Raw genomic sequence first — 18831 nt, forward strand, 5'->3', positions numbered from 1 at the left:
AGGAAAGGGGAAGGAAAAAAGTGAAAGGGGAAGGAAAAAAGGGAAAGGGAAAGGAGAAAGGGAAAGGGAAAAAGGGAAAGAGAAAGGAAAAAAGGGAAAGGGAAAGGCAAAAGGGCAAAATAAATGGGAAAGAGGAAAGCAGAAAGGCAAAGGAGAAGAAGTGAAAGGGGAAGGGGAGAAGCTTTCTGCTCGCTGGGCACACAGCAAGGCAGCCCCTGGGCAGGAGCACCAGAGCAGCCTCCTCTCCCAACACTTGGCCTTCCAGCAGTTCATTTTGGAATTCACAGTGCTGGGAACAAATGTGCCTGGCTTCACAGCCTGGCCCAGTTGTGACAGTGGAGGGTTTTGCTAGAGGAGGCAAATCTTTGCATATTTATGAAGATAATTGTTTACGGCAAAGATACAAAGAGGAGAAGTTGATTTGGGATGCACAGAGAACTGGAGCAAACAAGCCTGGCTCCCCACAGGGCTCCATGCAGCCCCAGAGATCCCTGCCTTTAATGCTGGATTGTTAACAGCTGGGAGAGGGTGGGGAGAGCTTTTCTAGGGGGAAACAGGCAAAAATCTCCCAGTTTCACTTTCATAATTTGGAGTTTCAAACCAATGTTTATGACAATGTCATAATTGCTGAGCATCCACTGGGCTCAGGGAATAAAATTCCTTTTATTCATCTCCAATGTCAGGATTTGCAAGTGCAAGAGATTTTCAAGAGCTTTTCTCAGTCCCTGTTTGTATGCAAATCATGTTGTAACATTTCTTAGACTAAAAGACCTGATTTTTGCTGTCATCAGTCAAAGCATCTGTCAGCCTTGTCAGAAAAGAAAGACTTTGATTCTTTCAGGTCAAAACAAGCTAAAATTATTGCTAGAATATTGAGATTGCTTTAAGACATGAAGATTACAATGAAAATTGCTCAATTCTCATTTTTCCTTTCAGAGAAATTTAAATTTTGATTTTATTTCCACGTGCAATGCAATTTTTTTTTCACAGGTGCCAGTTTTAAAATCAGAGTTCAGTGTAATATTCTAGACCTCCATAATTGGGCAGGGAACAGTATTGGATTCAATCACATGTACAGGAGAAAACTGGGATGAGGAATGAAACAAGCTAAAGAATGGGAAAAAATAATAGAAAATTGAGTAGGAGTTAGTGCCAAGGCTTGAAGGCAAGATCAAACACTTCCAGAGATGCTGGAAGCACCAAGTGCTTGGGAAGAGGGTTCTCTCCAGGAGGTAAATCCTCTGTCCAGAGAGGATTGAGCCATTGTCCCTGCACATGTGGACCCCAGAAGATTGAGGTTTTGCTCATTATAACAACAAAAAGGGCTGCTTCAGCTGACCACTGCGACCACCTGAGCAAGCAGCCTCTGCCTGGCACTGAGCATCCACCTCCAGCACAGAAAACAGATGGATTTTCATTTACAGAGACACAAGGCTCTCTCTCCTGCCCATGCACACACAGACATCACAGCCTCCACCATTTACATGAGGAACTGTGAAGAAATAACATGTTATAATAACAGCATGGATATATCCCTCAAGCTCTGAATGATAAGGCAGTAATCATTTCACCAAAGTGAAGAAAGATTTCCCAGCACACTTTCCTAAAGATAAGCATGTTCTGGGAGCAGCATGATACCCTCTCCCCAGCAGCATGCACATTCTCCCAGAGCAATGATGTTCCCAAAAGCCACTACATTAACCTGTAGGCAGAACAGCCAGTTCCAAATCAGCTCCAGATGTGCTTCCATCTAGCAGCCCTGATAAACACCTTGCCTGTATTTTCATACTGCATTATTTATTCATGGAACCTTGGGAAATGAGGAGCCCTGGGAGCAGTGGGAGGACACTACAGACCCACAAAGTAATATTCCCTCTCACTGATGCATTACCAGCACTTTCCCAGCACAGGACTGTGCAAATGGATTGCCCACCAGCACCTTCCCAGGCCTCTGCCCACCTGCAGAGCACACACTTATTCTTCTCACAACACAGCACAAGGCACAGGAGGCATTTTCTCAACTTAACTTTCACCTGATTGCTAATTTCCTCCCTCAGTCTGTGTGTCTCTGTATTTCAGAAGCCTGAATTTCTGAGGTTTGTGGCTGGCTGGCTATCTGTCTATCTATCTATCTATCTATCTATCTATCTATCTATCTATCTATCTATCTATCTATCTATCTATCTATCTATCTATCTATCTATCTGTCAAATGCCACTGGCACCAGCAGGTTTGAACCTTTGGCTGGGCAAGCACTTGAGCACGAATGTGAATGGTCACTCCTGGGTGTGCAAACATGACTCTGCAAACATAGAATCTTAGAATGGTTTGGGGTGTAAAGGACCCCAAAGATCATCCAGTCCCACTTTCCCTGCCAGGGAACACCTCCCACCAGAGGCCCACATGGCCCATCCCACCCACACACAGCAAGGATGAACTGACAGCTGCAATCATGGGATAATATTTTGATGCTACAGAATTTTGCCCTTCTAAATTAAGCACATGAAGTGAGTAGCTGGTATAAAGTACAGCTGGATGTATGTTGGTGGAGATTATAAACTCCAATTTAAAATGGAGGGGGAAAAGCCCAATGGCTTTCCTTGACTTCACCCACATTTCCAAGGTCAGTCACCCAGTCCTGAATACCAGGAGGGAAAAGCAAACCTTTCCAACTGTTTTTGGAAAACTGAAACATTTAATGCCAAGGCCATTTGGTCCTTGTCTCCAACTCTGAGCTAAAAATATACTGATTTCTAAAAGGCTCAGGTGAGAAAAGAAAAGAGCATCTAAAGTTCTTTGAGGAAAAAAAAATACAAAGAAAAGGAGATACAAATCCCTGTGAGATTTTTACCTATTTCATACCACAGCTTCAATCCCATAATTAGGTCTCCTGTCACTTCACTTGATGCTCTGTCCCATTTATCTGCAACTTTTTGACCCTGTTTTCATATCTGGTAATATTTTTTTCCATTACCATTCTCAAAAGAAGACAAAAAAGATTTTCTTGACCTTCATTCTGATGACTGAAATATGTAAGAACTGTTTTAACTTTCAAAGGAGGTGATCATTGTGTCAGGGCAGGATATTTATAAAAAGTCGGAGATATATAAATATATATATGCAGATATATAGAGATAGATGATAGACAGACAGACAGATAGATAGGAGAGGGCAGTACTGGGTGCAAGTCTGATTTTTTTGGCAAACCACAAATGCAGGCAGTGGCTGCAGTGAAAAGCTGGGGCACAGAGGGCACCTGCTTATCTTGCAATTAAATCTCAGTCAGAATTTATTAACAGTGAAGGACCTTCCTGCCTGTGAAATGGTACAAGCTTCCAGACAAATCCAGGCAGTGAAACCATGTTCCCAAATGCCAGGTCTCAGAATAGATGAGCCTGATGTCAACTGCATCACCCTTTTATCTGTTTATTAAGTGAAGACAGAATATCTGTTGCATAAAAGCAAGCCAAGCCACCTGCTGCCAAGGAGCCACCTTCCCTCTGCCACAGACAAATGTCTTCACAGCTAATTTATGCTCAGACTGTACTTCATGTCACACTGTGCTTGCCAGATTTTGAAAGACCAGATTTCTCACTGCTACAACACAACCCCAAAAGGAGTTACTTCCTCCTCCTCCTCCTCCTCTGGGTATGAACACCCAGTGACAGCCACAGCTCCTTGGAGCAACTCCTGGCCAGGTCAGTGAGACCAGCCAGAGAGAACCTGCAAAAGGCAGGACCCAGAATCTTTGGGACAGAGATCTGGCGTAGCCAACCTTCCTGTGGCCGATCTCCTTTTACAAATGTACATCTCAAACATGTCTGTACTGTTCCCAACAGCTTCACCACTGGGGGTGGGTCCTGCTCCAGCCTCCAGCACCTGGCTTTGATCCCTCCCTGCAGCACAAAGGCCCAGCTGAGGCTGCTGTTCCTCCCACCCCAGCCCAGTGTCAGGCTGTGTGGCCGTGTCCCCCAGGAGGGATGAGCCAGCAGCAGCAGGAGCACTTCACCTGGCTTACAATCAGTCCTGGCATCTCCATGGCAACTCCAGCAGCTGCTCTATCCCTAATGGCTCCCAAGGAACCGCTGCACTCTCACAAGCAGCGGTTGCAATCAACTTCTGCCTTGGTCATCTCCAAGGGAGCAAGAGGATAATGCAGAAGAAATTATTAAGAGGCACTGAAAGCACTTTGAACAGTGTAATTGCCTCAACAATTCCTCTGGATTACAATTAGTCTGTTCCTTAGAATGCACAATATTTCTCTCAGCTTTTGTTCTGCTGCTGCTGCTCACTGCTGCCCTGTGCACATCCATGGAGAAGGCAGAAGGGGACTGTCTCAGTTTCAAGACAAATTTCAGGAGGAAATGCCCTGGAATCAGCATTTCCCTTAAGGAGAAAAGGCTTCAATATCTCTCTTGGCTGCTTCCCTTACACAGCAATGGTGGGCACAGCCAGGAGAGGGATGGAGAAGGAGCTGCCTTTACAGCTCACAGGGACAGCTGGTCCTGGTGCTCCTCTAGATGGCAAAAGGGGCTCTAGCAGGAACCTTGGAGCAGCAAGCTGGAATGGCAGAGCAAGAGGCAGCAGAAAGTCTGCAGCTGTACCCAGACTGAGGGACCTCCTGGCAGGCAGAGGGTAAAACAGCTCCAGGGTAGCAAAAAAACCCAGAGCAGCAGTAGAGGCATGGCAGAGACTGGGCAGCAACAGCCTGGCCCACAAACTCTTTCCAGGAACCCCAGCTCAGCTCCCATTTATTGCAGCAGCCCCAGAGCCAGACAGGATGGGGGCTGGGGCAGAGACAGAAACAAAACAAATCAAAACCAAAAAAAATTGTATGGCATAAGAAACCATCCCCAAGACGGGGGCTGAGTGGGATGTGCCATGTTCAAATGGGGTTACTCTACCAGGATGAGGTTTCACCATCAGAACATGACAGATCCCAAATGCAAGCATGGAAAATCCAAAATCGTTACCCTTCTGTGCCTTTCAGCTTCAGCATGTCAGGGGGAGAAGTGTTTGAAAACCTACTGGAGAGTTTTTTCAGTAAAAACACTAAAATCAGTCTCATTGTAAGACATAAAAGAGTTCTGACTTAAATTCTGCATGAAAGGCTCAGTTCTGCCCACAAAAGCACCTCAAATCCCCAACCAACATGCATTTTTCCAGAAATCTTTCACAGGTGGATGATCGTACTGCAGCAACACCCTGGGGATTTTACCTTTTCAGCTAAATGAAAAGTGTATTTTTTCCTCATGCAAAGCTGGCAGCTCTCCCCACAGGCCACAATGACACTGGAGTTTGCACCCAGTATTGGGGCAGGAATACACCTGACACCACCCAGGCACCCCAAGGGATGTCTCCCCTCACTGCTGGGGTGCATCCCTGAGGATCACTGGGCAGGATTTGGTTATCCATCACTGCTCAGGAGCCAAAAGCCATTTCTGCCTCATGGCCCACATCTTACTCACCCCCAGGCTCTGTGGTGGGAGTTCTCCCTGCCAGCTCCACACACCAGGATTTCAGAAAAAGCAAATTACGCTGGTTTTAGGGTTAACATGTTTGCATTCATATTCCAAGACTTGCTTTCACATCTATAACTCATTTTCCAGCATCTTCAAGCAAATTTCACACTGTTGGAAAAATGTCAAGGGTTTAATCTGATATGTGTGATACTTACTGATGCCACTAGGGAGGGAGATGATCGTATCTTCCACTTCCCATCATGTTTCTTGCAGGAGTGAAAACATGTCAGGAGAATTCACTGGGTTTCACTATACTTGGTACATGCAAATGAACACAAATCAAATTCTCTGAGGAGCACAGACAAATAACTTTGCATATAAAGAGACCCAAGCTTATTTGACTGAAAGCTTATCTGTTTTTTCCAGTTGCATGAGACAGTCTGAGGAAATGTGGCTTTGCCAATGAGCCTTGCCATGGCTGTGACCTGCATCAGAGAGCAGGACCTGAAGCTAGGACCAGCTCCCTGCAAGCCTCATGCTTTGCTTCAACTGGATTAAGAGAGGAATAAATACAGCAAGAAAAAGATGAAAACTCTAATGAATACATCAATACTGGGATTTTTGCTCAGATTAGTGTATTCCCTGCAATAACAGCAGGAAAAGATTCCTCCAAATCTGCAAGAAGTTCAGAGAGGGCTTCCACACACAGCAGAGAAGTCAGTGGCAATCTTATGCCACAAAACAAAACAAACAGAAAAAGCAAGCAGGAATGAATGTTCTTTCTGTTCTGGATTGGTTTGAAACCCAGAGTTTAAACCAAAGTGGCTGCAGACTGGAAGTGAATGGTTTGCAGAGCTGTGGTGGGGCTGGGCTCCCGTGGGGTGTCAGAGAGGGGTGGCAGGGCTGATTTGGGCACAGCTGCCCCGTGCTCTGGGCATGGTTACTGGATGAGCAGCCAGCCCACAGAGCCATGCAGGAGAGTTTGTGCCATGAAAACAGCTGAAGGATCTCAGCATGCCCAGTGCCAGAGGCAGCAGGGACATGCCACAGACTGCAGCCCCAGCTGCTCACACTGTGCTCAGGCAGCCAGGCTTGCACCACTTCACATCCCAGCAGAATGCAATGGCTCCAGTTAAGCCCTTTGCTGTGGCAAGTCCTTTTCTCCACTGAGAAAATACATGTTCTATTTTAAACCTTGAGATCTGGCAAACAGAGAAAAAGAAAAAAAGATTTAATATTTGAGTTTTGGTCCTAGCCTGACCACCTGCAAACCCAGGGCAGGGCAGGAGGCAGGGACAGGCACCAGCACCAAATGGTGGGGAGGACACCCATCACTGGATGTAGGGGACCAGGCACATCAAATGTCACCCAGGCTGTCCAATCCAATCCCCACATTGCTGCTGGCAGCCCTCATGGGCCTGGGGATTAAATTCAGCTATCACTAATGCATGGCATTATGCTGATACCCAAATATCAATCAATATTATTGACTTCAGTAAATTCTCCTCTGAGCTTATAACTGTAATTTAATTTTGCCCAGACCAAATTAGAAAAAGGAGGCTGCAGGAAAGCAATATTCCTACGGCTTCATTTCGGGAAGACATTTGGATCTCAGAAATAGGACTTGAAGTGTTTGTAGCAAGGAATATGCTTAATTAGATTCATGTCTGAGAAGTCCCCAGCTGTTCTGCAGACAAACAGAAATATCTGAAATTTCTTCCAGCTCTATGGAGACCAGAGATTGGCTTCTCTCCCTGTTGCCCCAGTCTGAGAGATTTGCACTTATGATTATTATCTGGTGCTGTTTCAGACAATACAAGATGCCACACAACCTCTGAGCACAGAGCAAATATTCCAGCATTTGTTTCATGATTACTTCCACTCTGTTCACTTCAGCATCTGAAATATTCTTTCCTTTTTTTTTTTTTTTTTTCATGTGAAAGGCTTTCTGGAAGTTGGACGTAACATACATTCATTATGAAATGAAAATACCTCATGTGTTCAGGATGGAAAAAAAAATCCCTAGCTTTCAAGAAAGCTTTGTGAGCTTATTAAAAACAAGAGTGCTTGCTATGCGTGTTATTCTGCCAAATGAAAAATTCCGTCCCTGCTTCTCAGGCTTGTAAGCTGCTTTGTGTGCTCAAGACATCTCTTTCCAGTGTCCAGCACATTTTCATCATTAGTCCAACTTGGAATAAAATATTAGCTGCCTTGTACCAACAGAAGGGACTGTAGGGCAGCCACACTTTGGCTCCATCTTCTTTGGAAAGGAATTCTGGAAAAGTCGCCAGTGACAATGCCCATGAAGCCCTCAGACTTTGGGAGCAGCCCCTGTGGCACAGGGAACCTTTATATCCAAACCCTGCATCTGGGGAGATGCTGAAACAGGAACTGTGCCAAAACCACAGCAGGCCATAAACACCAGAGCTCGAGAAAAGGCATGACTGCCTCCAAAATCCTCATCCCTGGGGCACTGTGGCAAGTCCAACCACACAGCGAAAGATGCAGTCTGGGAGCTTCAGTTCCAGATGCAATTTCCAGGCCCACCTCACCAGCCTGGCTACCTTCCCCTTCTCTTCCTTGTCACCCCTTTACTCAACCTTTACTCACCTTTTGCTCACCCTTTTTTTAGGGATCCCAACCCCACTCCTGGCTAATGCTTTGAGACAAATCTGTGGGGCATGGCGGGGGCTGGTCAATGTACATGTTGGTCCGCCACTCCTTCTTTCCTCTGATTTCTTCTGCTACCACTTGTACCTCCCCATAGCCCATCCAAGAACCCAGGCTGAGCTGGGAAGAGGTGTGGATAGACACTGTCAAACCAGGCAACCAGCCACTCACTGCCCATGGAGGAGCCCAGCTGGGCATCCTGGCACAACCAGCTGCCAGGCTGCTGGGTACAGCCCTGAGCATGGGGAATTTTGGGAATAGAGTCTTACCAAGGTTGTTCCAAGCAGCTGGGGCTGGATACACAGCAGAGCATGGGGACAGGAGAACACCAAACACCAGTGATCCTCAGGAAAGGGAGGTTAACCCCTTACTGCCAAGGGGGTGTCTCTGGTGAGGCACATCAGACAAGGAATGTTGCCTCAAACCCTGCTGCAGCTGGGCTGGATCTCACAGTGAGCAATCCACAGAGCAAGGACCAGACTGACAAAATGCATCTATGCACATCAGCTCCAGCAGCCAGTGGAACAGGTCAAGGAACTTAGCCAGCAATTCATCCCACATGACTGCAAAACCCTGCATTTCATCTGACTAAGGATGAGTAACAGCAAATACAAGGATGAACAAACATTTCAGGAGCTTTGAAGAGCTGCTCTCAGTAACCAGTAGCCACATTCATTATCCCACAGCCACCTGAAATGGGAGCTCTCAGTCTCCCTTGCTGCACTACAGGCCAAGTCCGTGCATTGGTCAGTGGTGCCATTTGGGCCATTGGTCAGTGGTGCCATTTGGGTGGCTGGGTTGGTAATTTGGGGCCATTCAGTGCTGAATCACTCACAGCTCATGTGCTGTGGAAGATCACACTCTCTCTGCAAGAGCTCTCTTTCCCCTAGTTCTTCATTCCCATTTATCTTACAAACAATTAAGGCTCTTTAAGAAGATAATCAGTTTGGACTTTGAAGCTTTTTTCTCTGATCTGCGCTTTTTCCTTAATATAACTTCAAATATTGTGGCATTCTGGATGTTTTCTCTTTCAGTAACAAGCTGCTAATTGTAATTAATTTTATCATGTGGAAATTCAAAAATCTGCTCTGGATGCATTCCTTTGAATTTAGTTAAAAGGTATTTTTTGAGCTGACAATCACTTTGACTGTAGCTTGTGAGAAAGAATCAAATTTTAAACTTACAGGAAAAGCTCATTTTACTGTAGGGCTGAGAATCCACTGTCCCAGAGCTCACTGGCATTGAGAGGTGCTAGTGAGAGCCAGAGCAAATATTTCTCTGGGCTTCCACTTTCAAGCAGTATGTTTTAGATTACACTTAAGTGGATTCAGGAGAGGAAACTGGGGGTGGTGAGTGGAAAGGATGCAAGTAGGTAAGAATGAAAGGAGGCAGCACATGGAAAATTGGAAGGAAACAGTCAACTAAAGAAAAAAAAGAGATGCACAGAAAGGGTGAGGAGGTACTGGCAGGATTGAGAGTAGATCATACAGAAAGCTCAGTTACACGTACCAGACTGAATAGATAGGGATAATAAGGAAATGTATGAGGCTAATATATCAAAGGATTGCTGCTGGGCACTTCAAAAATTGCTGTGAGTCACTAGAGGTGGGATGGAGAAAACAAGAAAAGGAGAATGAGCGAGAGAAAAACACCTAAATGATAATAACATTAAAAGAAATTGAAATATATATTGAACAGTATACAGTTCAAAATATTAAAAGTACATTATTTTCATGTTTGAACAAGTGTGCATCCTGTGCCCAGGAGGGAGTATGTGGCCAAACAGAGGCTGTGCCCAGTGGGGAGCTGGTGTTGGGGGACAGGGGCAGCAGGCAGCCAGGGCTCAGGTTCTGCACAAACCCACTGTGCCCACCCTCCTCTTCCATCCTGCCAGGAACCAAACCTGGCTCTGCTGCACTGTGGAACAGGGGTTACCTGGCACCAGGTGAAGTTAATCCTTTGTGTGAGTCCTTCTGGGGACATTGTATCCTCTTTCTTCCACCAGCCAGAAAAAGCTTCTCCTTTTGAGGATGGATGTCTCTGCCCTCCAGATCATTACCGTGGCAAATAGGTAGGATGCAATATATATTACAGCAACCTGCAGAACCCAAGCAGAGTTAGTGGGATATAAAGAAGTTATGAAAATAAAAAAAATTGTATTAAACATGAACTTCTCCACTCAGAGTCTCAAGTGGGCAAGAGCAATGGCTGCTTTGCAAAACAGCAACCGAGGGCAAGGCTGCTTCTAACTCTGGGGATAATTGTCATGGAAACTACAAGTAAAGTAGCACAAAACAGAAGTAGGTATGAAAAAGGTAGCTGAAAATAGCTCCTCTAAAATATTTCTTTGCAAAGGTTCTAGACATTAAAAGGCAACTGAATAAACAGCTTAGTAATTTTAGATGTTCTTGGAAAATGGATTTTAAAGGGGAAAATGGGGCAAACCACAGAACTGTGGCTCAGGGAACACTCCAGGAAAAAAAATCTCTGAGAGAAAAATGAGTGCAAGTATGACTCCTACAAGATTTACAATACACATACACAGATGTACAGACAGACAGATAAACTAATGCATGTGTGTGTGATTACACAGAGCACATATTTTTAAGTACATAGAGTGTGCATACAATATATATATGCACTATGGGGAAAAAATACTGAAAAGCAAAGGCAGCACAAATGAAATCCTTCCTGCATCCAACTGAAGACGAGAGGGTTTCTCAGAGGTTAACTTGACTGAAGGCCAAGGCCTTGAGCAGGAAGGCAAGTTGTCTGATGAGTTGGAGCAGTGTCTAAATGGCATCTGCCCAAGGATGGCTGTGACCAGAGCACACACAGAGAGGGTGAGATCCAGCACCAACAGCAGAATGGATTTGTGCCACAGAGCCTCCAGCCAGCAGGGAGGCAGCAGCAATTCCCAGCAAGCAGAGATGGCCACAAACCAGACACCTTCAACTCTGCTCAAAAAAGCAGCAAACTGCATTTCACAAAGTGCCTTTTCCTTGCTCCAAGGAACAGCTCCCTGTGCCAGACGGATGGTGGCACATCCAGGGATATTCTCCCAGCCAAAATTGCCAGTGCAAGGAGCTGCAAGCACAGGGGAAGGAGCAGGGGTGCCAGTCCAGAAAGTGGAGCAGCAGGTACAGCCTCATGTAATGGGGCTGGGAATGACAGGGCAGGATTCAGTGTGAACACAGAGGAAAGCAGGTGAGATGTGGAGGTACTGTCATGCAGGCCACAATAGAAAAACATTAAAGGGTGGTTTATGCACCTGGAGAGGAATGAATTGTTTTGTTACAGAGAAAAGTGTTAGCTGGAAGAAGCTAAGAAAAGCAGCAGAATATGTTACATCACTCAGCAATACTTGCTGCTGGCTGGGACCAGGATAATCCCACCCCACTTCTTGTGCCACACTGGAATAAACAGTGAATTAACCAGGAATAACTCTGCAACAGCAAATTCTATATATGCCCTAGTAAGTGTCAATCAGTGTGTTTCAGCAGGCAAAGACAAAAAGAGTTCAAGGTGAGTACCAGAGGTGTTCTGGGGCTCCGTTTGGGGCTGCTGGTGCTGTTGTTTGTTTGTTTGTTTGCCTTGTTATACACCTGCACACTAGTAAAGGACTGTTATTCCTTTACCTATATCTGAAAGTCTCTTAATTTCAAAGTTATTTGGAGGAAAGAGGGTCATATTTTCCATTTCAAGGGAGGCTCCCACCTTCCTTGGCAAACACCTGTCTTTCAAACCAAGACAGTTTGTCATATCCACACCATGTAAAATATAATGATCAGTAACTCAAGTGATACCCCAAAAGGAGGCAACAGCAGAACCATTCCATTCACCAGAGGTGATTGCTACTCCCAAGTGCAAGGAACTGGGAAAAAAAAAGGGTCCAGAGAGCAAAAGATGAGGAGAGGAAGGTCAAGGGAGAGGTGAAAGGAGAATGGAAATGGAGAGAAAAGCAATCCTAGCTAAGAGGCAATTCTAATCAGTCACAGAGAGATAGAATTCAACACAGCCCCAGCTGCAGAGCAGTGTGCTGTGGGGACAGGAGGAAAACTGCACAGCAGCAGAGCTGGATGCTGCAGCCATTCAGGGCTTTACAGGGCACGAACCAGGTCTTTATGAAATACCATAAAGCACAGGTTCCTTTACTTCTAAGAGGTTGCAACATAGAAAGATACCAAAAGGAATTAATTACATGGGATTTCTTGCTCAGTAATGTCAAGTCACAGCTCAGGAAGATTAAATATGCAACCAGAAGTCACCTCCATTGACGTAATGCCACTAATAACAGTAGCATTTATAGAGGGCTAAATCACACTTCCCTTGCTTAAGGCCTTTCTCTCTGACCTTTGAAGGCTTGATCTCAAGAAATGATGTAAATCATCTGGAGAGTTTTCTTCACCTCTACCGGGTGAAGGATATTCCTACTCAGTGAAAGCACAGTTAGTCTTGCAAATAAAAGAAAGAAATACACTGGAGGTATTTATCTTTCAGGGCACCCGAGTTCTCTGCTTCCCAAAGTCACTCTGTGCAATGGCAGAGCTCCTTCCATCAGCTGAGGAGGATCCTCTAGCACTGCACAGAGACAGACTCTCAATTCCAGATGGTTTGAATTTTCTGCTCACTTATTAAAACCAACATTAAACCTCCTAAAGTAACAATCCAGCTATTTTCACCAAAACTGAAGTTTCTCAGGCTAGCAACTTGCCCATTAGTAAAAGCAAAACATGTAGGGAGATCAGTGCCTGGGCAGGAGGGCACAGCACTGTGTGCACCCTGAAATCCCACTCACTCGGGGACTCAAAGGTGCCCTCAGGAGAAGGAAACAAGAGCACCTTCCACAGTTAAATCGGTGTTCAAGCCAATGGGCATTTTGCAGGTACTTTCCAAGTGTTCCAACAGTCTGCAGAAACAGCCAGAGCTAAATTCCCACATATTTTAGGGAAATGCCTTGTCCTGTGAACCAATCAGGATGTTCAGACTGTGGTCACTTCAACACTGGGTTTATTTTAGAACACAACACAATATTAAATCATCACACTATTGTTTGTGTCAAACACCCTCTGCCTTAATTAATAGATGTGAGCTTGGTTTGCTGTGAGATCTCAATAGAAATTGCACAACACTTCTCAGCCAAGTGCTTTTCCTTGCATGATGTGAAAATCACTTGTGTTATAAAGAGTGACAAAAAAGCCCCAAACAAAAAACCCCAGGCTGTGTGTTCGAAAAGAAGCTGTGGAAAATACATCAATATTTGCAATTACAGTGGCAGCTGCTGCTATGTGAGCAGTCAGGGATGAAAGCTGCTTTTCCATGGATCCCATACCCCTTCTCCCCACTACAGTGACACTCCCAGCTCTTCCTTCCTCTGCTCCTCACTCCTGTGTATTTCCCATCCCTCCATGCACCCTGCAATGGCCACACAGCAATCCTCCCTGCTGGTCACACACAGCAATCCTCCCTGCTGGTCACGCACAGCAATCTTCCCTGCTGGCCACATTCTCTAAACAGCAGCTGAGCAGAAGGCACAGGAATCCCCTCACTGCAGGATGAGGGCAGCATGGTGTGGGTTAGCAGAATGGCTAATCCTCCCAGTTTGGATCTGCCCTCCCTGATCTCCCCTAACTTCGAGGAATTGGATGTTACTGAGAGCTCATGACATTGATCAGATTTGGTTCAAGCTGACCGAGGGCTTCAAAGGCATTAGAGCACAGAAACACAGGCTGATGGCAGAGGGTGTAATCGCATGAGACTATTGCTTGAGAAAAAGAGGCTTAAAAAAATCATCAAAGGACAAAAGTCACCCTGGAACTGCAGGGAAGGCTGAGAGGGCTGAGCTAAGGAGGAAGAAAATGGAGTAGCTTCCCAAGTGACTGAAAGATTTCAAATTCCTTGCTCTTCATTTCAAATTACGTCAGTAAACTGATAACTATCACATCAACCCACCAACAACCTGAGGATTTAAACAAGGTTTTTGCCACCAGCACATATAAACCCCAGTGTATTCCAAACAGATGGTTTATTTAAAGATCACATTATATGTACTACAGTCAATATCCAGATTGTGTCAGGCCTGCTGAAAGGAAAAAGATATCATTTTAGGCATGTAAAACCCCTCCAGTTTGGACAGAGGCTGGGCAAGAGTAATCAGCTTCTTAAAAATATAATGAAAAAGCTGAAGTGTGTGTAATTACCAGTGAGAGGCATTGTAGCAAAGCAGATAAAGTTAATTATACAGTGCAGGAACATTTTCAGTTGATGTGGTAGTAATCACAGTCAACAGAGAAGTGCCCAACAGAAGGATCCATAGACAACAGCAGTAACCATGGGGTGAAAGTGTACTGCACAAATTACCTAAAAAACAAAGGCAGAACTGACACATAGCTGGAGCCACCAAATTAATGCAGAGTTGTTGATTTCTACACATAATAGGATACTTCAAACAGCAGCACACCTTACCCTGTGCATGGTACCCCTCTAAAACTGTCACATCAGTCGGAGGAGGTATCAATATTTGTGCTCCATGAGGGCCAGATCCAGCACCAGCCTGTGATAATATTGACACCATCTATCATGGGAAATACTAGGTGCTGTTGCTTTGTGTATGAAACAAATACATCAGTGGGTTGGTCTAGAGTATCTGTTTTCTGAAACGAAATTGATACTTAGGAGACAAGACCCAACAAACAGACCTCACTTTGATTTCAGGCTCGCAGGCTGCCATCTCCCATGGACCCTCCTTTCTGCATTTAACAGGCAAGATGGAACACAGGATCTGAAACAAAAGGTTCAAGCATAAAACATTTGTGTGTGTTTATATTTACAGATCTCCATCAATGTCACTGCAGTGTCTCCTGGTTTGATGCTGGGACAGACCCTGAGCAGGATTTCAGGATTTCACTTCCCTGTGCCAGCAGTGCTCTCTCCCACTGCCCATCCCAGCCATTTCCCCCAGGAGCTGTCACTTGCTGCTTGTCTTCATGGCACCAAATCCACTGGGTTCTCACCTGCTCAGAAAGAGCCTCTCCCCTGAGTTTTCCTGAGGCAATGGTGTTAAATATATCCAGCCCCAGGCAGCAGTGTGCCACCACCCTTCCCTGCACCCAGGGCTGCCAGAGGTGTGGAGCAAAGGAAGAGGCTCCTCCACTGCCCCTACCTGTCAGTTTGATTTCTCATGGCCATTACACATTAATAGCTTTGCAGATCTCTAAGTAACGATGCAGGAGCCTTCTCTTCCCAGGGTAATAAACTCCCCAACATGTCTGTTTGTTGGAACACCCTGACTCTAATGCTGCAAAAGACTTAATTTGGACACTATGTAAAATGTTGTCCTTCAAAACAAGAATTTACTGATTTGAAAACGTGCAAGGGAAGAAAAGACACTAATTGCTGTGAAACAAATAGTTGGCTGATCAGATGCAATTGGTAACACAGAAAGGATGACAAAAGAATATCAGAGAGGTTCAAGAGATGCAGAAATCCCACTCCAAGGCATTTTTCTAGCTGTTTTTATGCTGGTGCCAGGGCTTGTTTAACACCAGCCAGCCTGTGGAGCTGCACTAGCAGAGAGCTCGACCCTGTGCTTTTCACTCCCTGCTGACACAGACCGCAGTTTCTGAGAGCCAGACTGCCTGAGACAGCAGCCATACCTATGCCAACAATAATTACCTAGGAAAACAGGCAGCTTCTAGGAGCTTATTCAGAAGAAATCAATGCCTAACACTTGTATGCTTATACAGTGCCACTGTGAGTATTGCTGTCAACACTTCCACTACTGAAGGGCGAAGAATGAAGCCAGATGTGATTCAAGTGCCATCTTTTCCCAAGTTCAGTTAAACCAGCCCTGCAAATGAAACAAATGCACTGGCCTTGAAGATGCCTGAGGATGACAGCAAGGAATGAAAGCGTAATTGGTATTGCTGAGGTGAGCCTGCAGCTCACAGCATGGTGGCTGCACACAAAGAGCTTTTTGTTAGAGCATGGACAGGTCCAACAGCTCCCAGGGCCCTTCGTGCCTTCTACAATGGGAATTAAAGGCACTCAGCAGCACTTGGGCCCAATCCTGGCTCCTGCTGCACATCCTGATCTGCTGGCAGAGGATGCTCACAGTGCCAGGGTGGTCCCTGTCTCTGAAGCCTGGGAGAGCCAGGGAGGGCTGCAGGACCTCCTTGGAGAGGAAAGGGGAACACTCTGTGAGCTGCTGCTGGAAAGTGCCACATACCCTGAGTGATGGGAGCTTTTCCCTTTATGGGCTGGGAGAGAGGAGCCCCTGCACTCAGCAGGGCTGGACAAGCAGAGGGATCAGTGACAGACAATTCCCTGGCTCCTTTGATGACACTGGCAAGCAAAATACTCAGCTCCTGACACTGCCATAAGGGGTATATTATACATCCCTGCCAGCAGCAAAGTGGTGCCTGGCTGGACACAGGGGCTGCAAACCAGGCAGTGGCTGGGGAGGGGACACAGCAGGTTTTGGGTGGTCTGTGGCCCTGCAGAAGGCTGGCACTCCCCAAAAATTTCAGCCAACACTCAGCAATAGCAGGGCTTCACTTGGCACCGTGAAGGGGGAAAACAGCCCAGCAAAGCACTCAGAAGGCAGAGACACCGTGCAGCTCCTGCTCTGAAACACTGGCACCTTGTGGCAGCTCAGCCCCACACGGGCACGCTGTGTCTGACTGTCCTGCTGGGCACCGGGGTGGCCTGGGCACGGCTCCCAGAGCCAGGACACAAGCAGGAGCAACATCACACAGAGGCATAAAAAGGCACCTTGCTCTGAGTAGCATTTAGTAACTAACAGCTGGGGAAGGAGGAGATCTGGAAATCTGTAGTTGCACTTCCAGCCCTGTTTGTGGCCTCGCACAGCTACCAAAATGATAACCAGGAGGGTGGCATTGCTTGGGATGCCCGTGATCACTGCCTGGGGCACTGACCACACAAGATGTGTCCAAGCCAGGAAACTGCAAGGAGTAAACAAAGCTCTTGATGTGTGTGAACACCACCAGGGCAGTGTGGGGTCTGGACCCCACCTGCAGCACATCCACACTGTCACTCTTCAAGAAAGAGGTACCAGGGCCATCACGGGGCTCCTCACTGCCTGATGCATCTTGTAAGGAAGGAAACAATCATTTGAGATCCCTTTTTGAAAAAAAAAAAAAATTATTTGGATGCTTTTGAATGCTGTAAGGCCACGTTAAATTATGGTCACCACAAGGCCTTATTTCATCATTTAAATATTTGAGATATAAGTATTCTCCCTGAGGTTTTCTTTCACATTTAGTAGTGAATGTCACATGTGTGTACCCAGCTCGTTTTCTCCCTGTTACTGCTGAAATACACGTAAATATGAGAATATAGGCAAATATTTACAGGCAATAAATGCTGTGTGGGGTAATTAACTAGTGTTTTATATGGTTACAAACCAAAACACGACATTTCAGTAATAACTAAACCCAGGAAAATGAAAACTCAGTTCCCTTACTCTTCTCACACCTAGCAGCTTATTTTTTAGCTAATTAAAAAGTGGCAAATCCAGAAATGGGAGAACGAAGACATTTTTCTCCCACAGTACATAATGAATCTGTGGCTTTTACTGCCACAATAAGCTGAGGATTCCAAATCCAGCGAGGCTGACAGGGTGTGGGTGTTTCTGTGGACAGTGAGAATGGCCAGAGCTATAATGGTTACGAATGATGTGAATTTTGGAAGAGGGCAGACCTCCAGCTGTGGCTGCAAACCAATCTTTATTAGGGATTAGGAAAAGAGCTATGGTGACAGCCAGGTTATCTGCTTACAAGGGAGCTGCACATACTTTCCACCTTCCACCCGCGGCTGGAGGGACTGTCTGCAATAACTCTGTATTGGAACTGGTTCAATTTTTTCCATCTTCAATTTTTGTGAGCTAATCCCAGCTCAGCCACTCACACAAGCCACATTCACCCGTGTGTGCAATGCCTGAGCCCTTGGAACATCAGCCTTACTTAGCAGAAAAAACCCCAACCATCCTTTTCTTCCCAAACAAGGCATGCAAAGAATAAACAGCATTCCTTAGCTCCAGAGCACGCTGCCTAAGGAATAGAGCTGGGGACAAGATGTAGAAAAAAAACCCAACCAACCATGCAAGATGTCTAAAAGTGTCTGTCATAAATAAAACTAATTAACAGGCCTCTGAGCAAATGCAAAGGCCAAGAGGCAAAGAACATAAACACTGCTGCAAGAGATCAGCGTGCTGTTCCCTGCAAAGCATCACAGCCACCGCTCCTTGCGCAATCGATACAAAAGTGATTGTGGCTCCAAAAGAGAAACAGAAGACAAAGGAAAAACTGACTGCTCCTAAAGAAACAAAGGGACTGCCCAACTTAATACACAGTTTTTCCTTTGTTTATTCTAAAATACTGTAACTACAAGCCAATAAATGAAAGGGGGGGGGGGGGAAGTCAGAATCAATGTAAAAAATACTAGCACTTATCAAAAACACAGCAGGCAGTTGTTTCTTCCAGCCATCTCCTCAATAATTCATGCCCAATATACAGAAGCCAAGCTTGGGAATACACAGTGCCAAAACAGCCAAGGGAACTGTTTCTCCCATCACCCAGATGTAAAGCACAACTCCAAAATAGAGGCACCAGCCAAAAGCATTGTACTTAAACCCCAGTTCCAGCAAATAACACCAAAATGTGTCTGGAGGAGTTCAGCT

The sequence above is a fragment of the Zonotrichia leucophrys genome, chromosome 12 (genome assembly GCF_028769735.1).
Source record: "Zonotrichia leucophrys gambelii isolate GWCS_2022_RI chromosome 12, RI_Zleu_2.0, whole genome shotgun sequence".
Taxonomy (NCBI): domain Eukaryota; kingdom Metazoa; phylum Chordata; class Aves; order Passeriformes; family Passerellidae; genus Zonotrichia; species Zonotrichia leucophrys.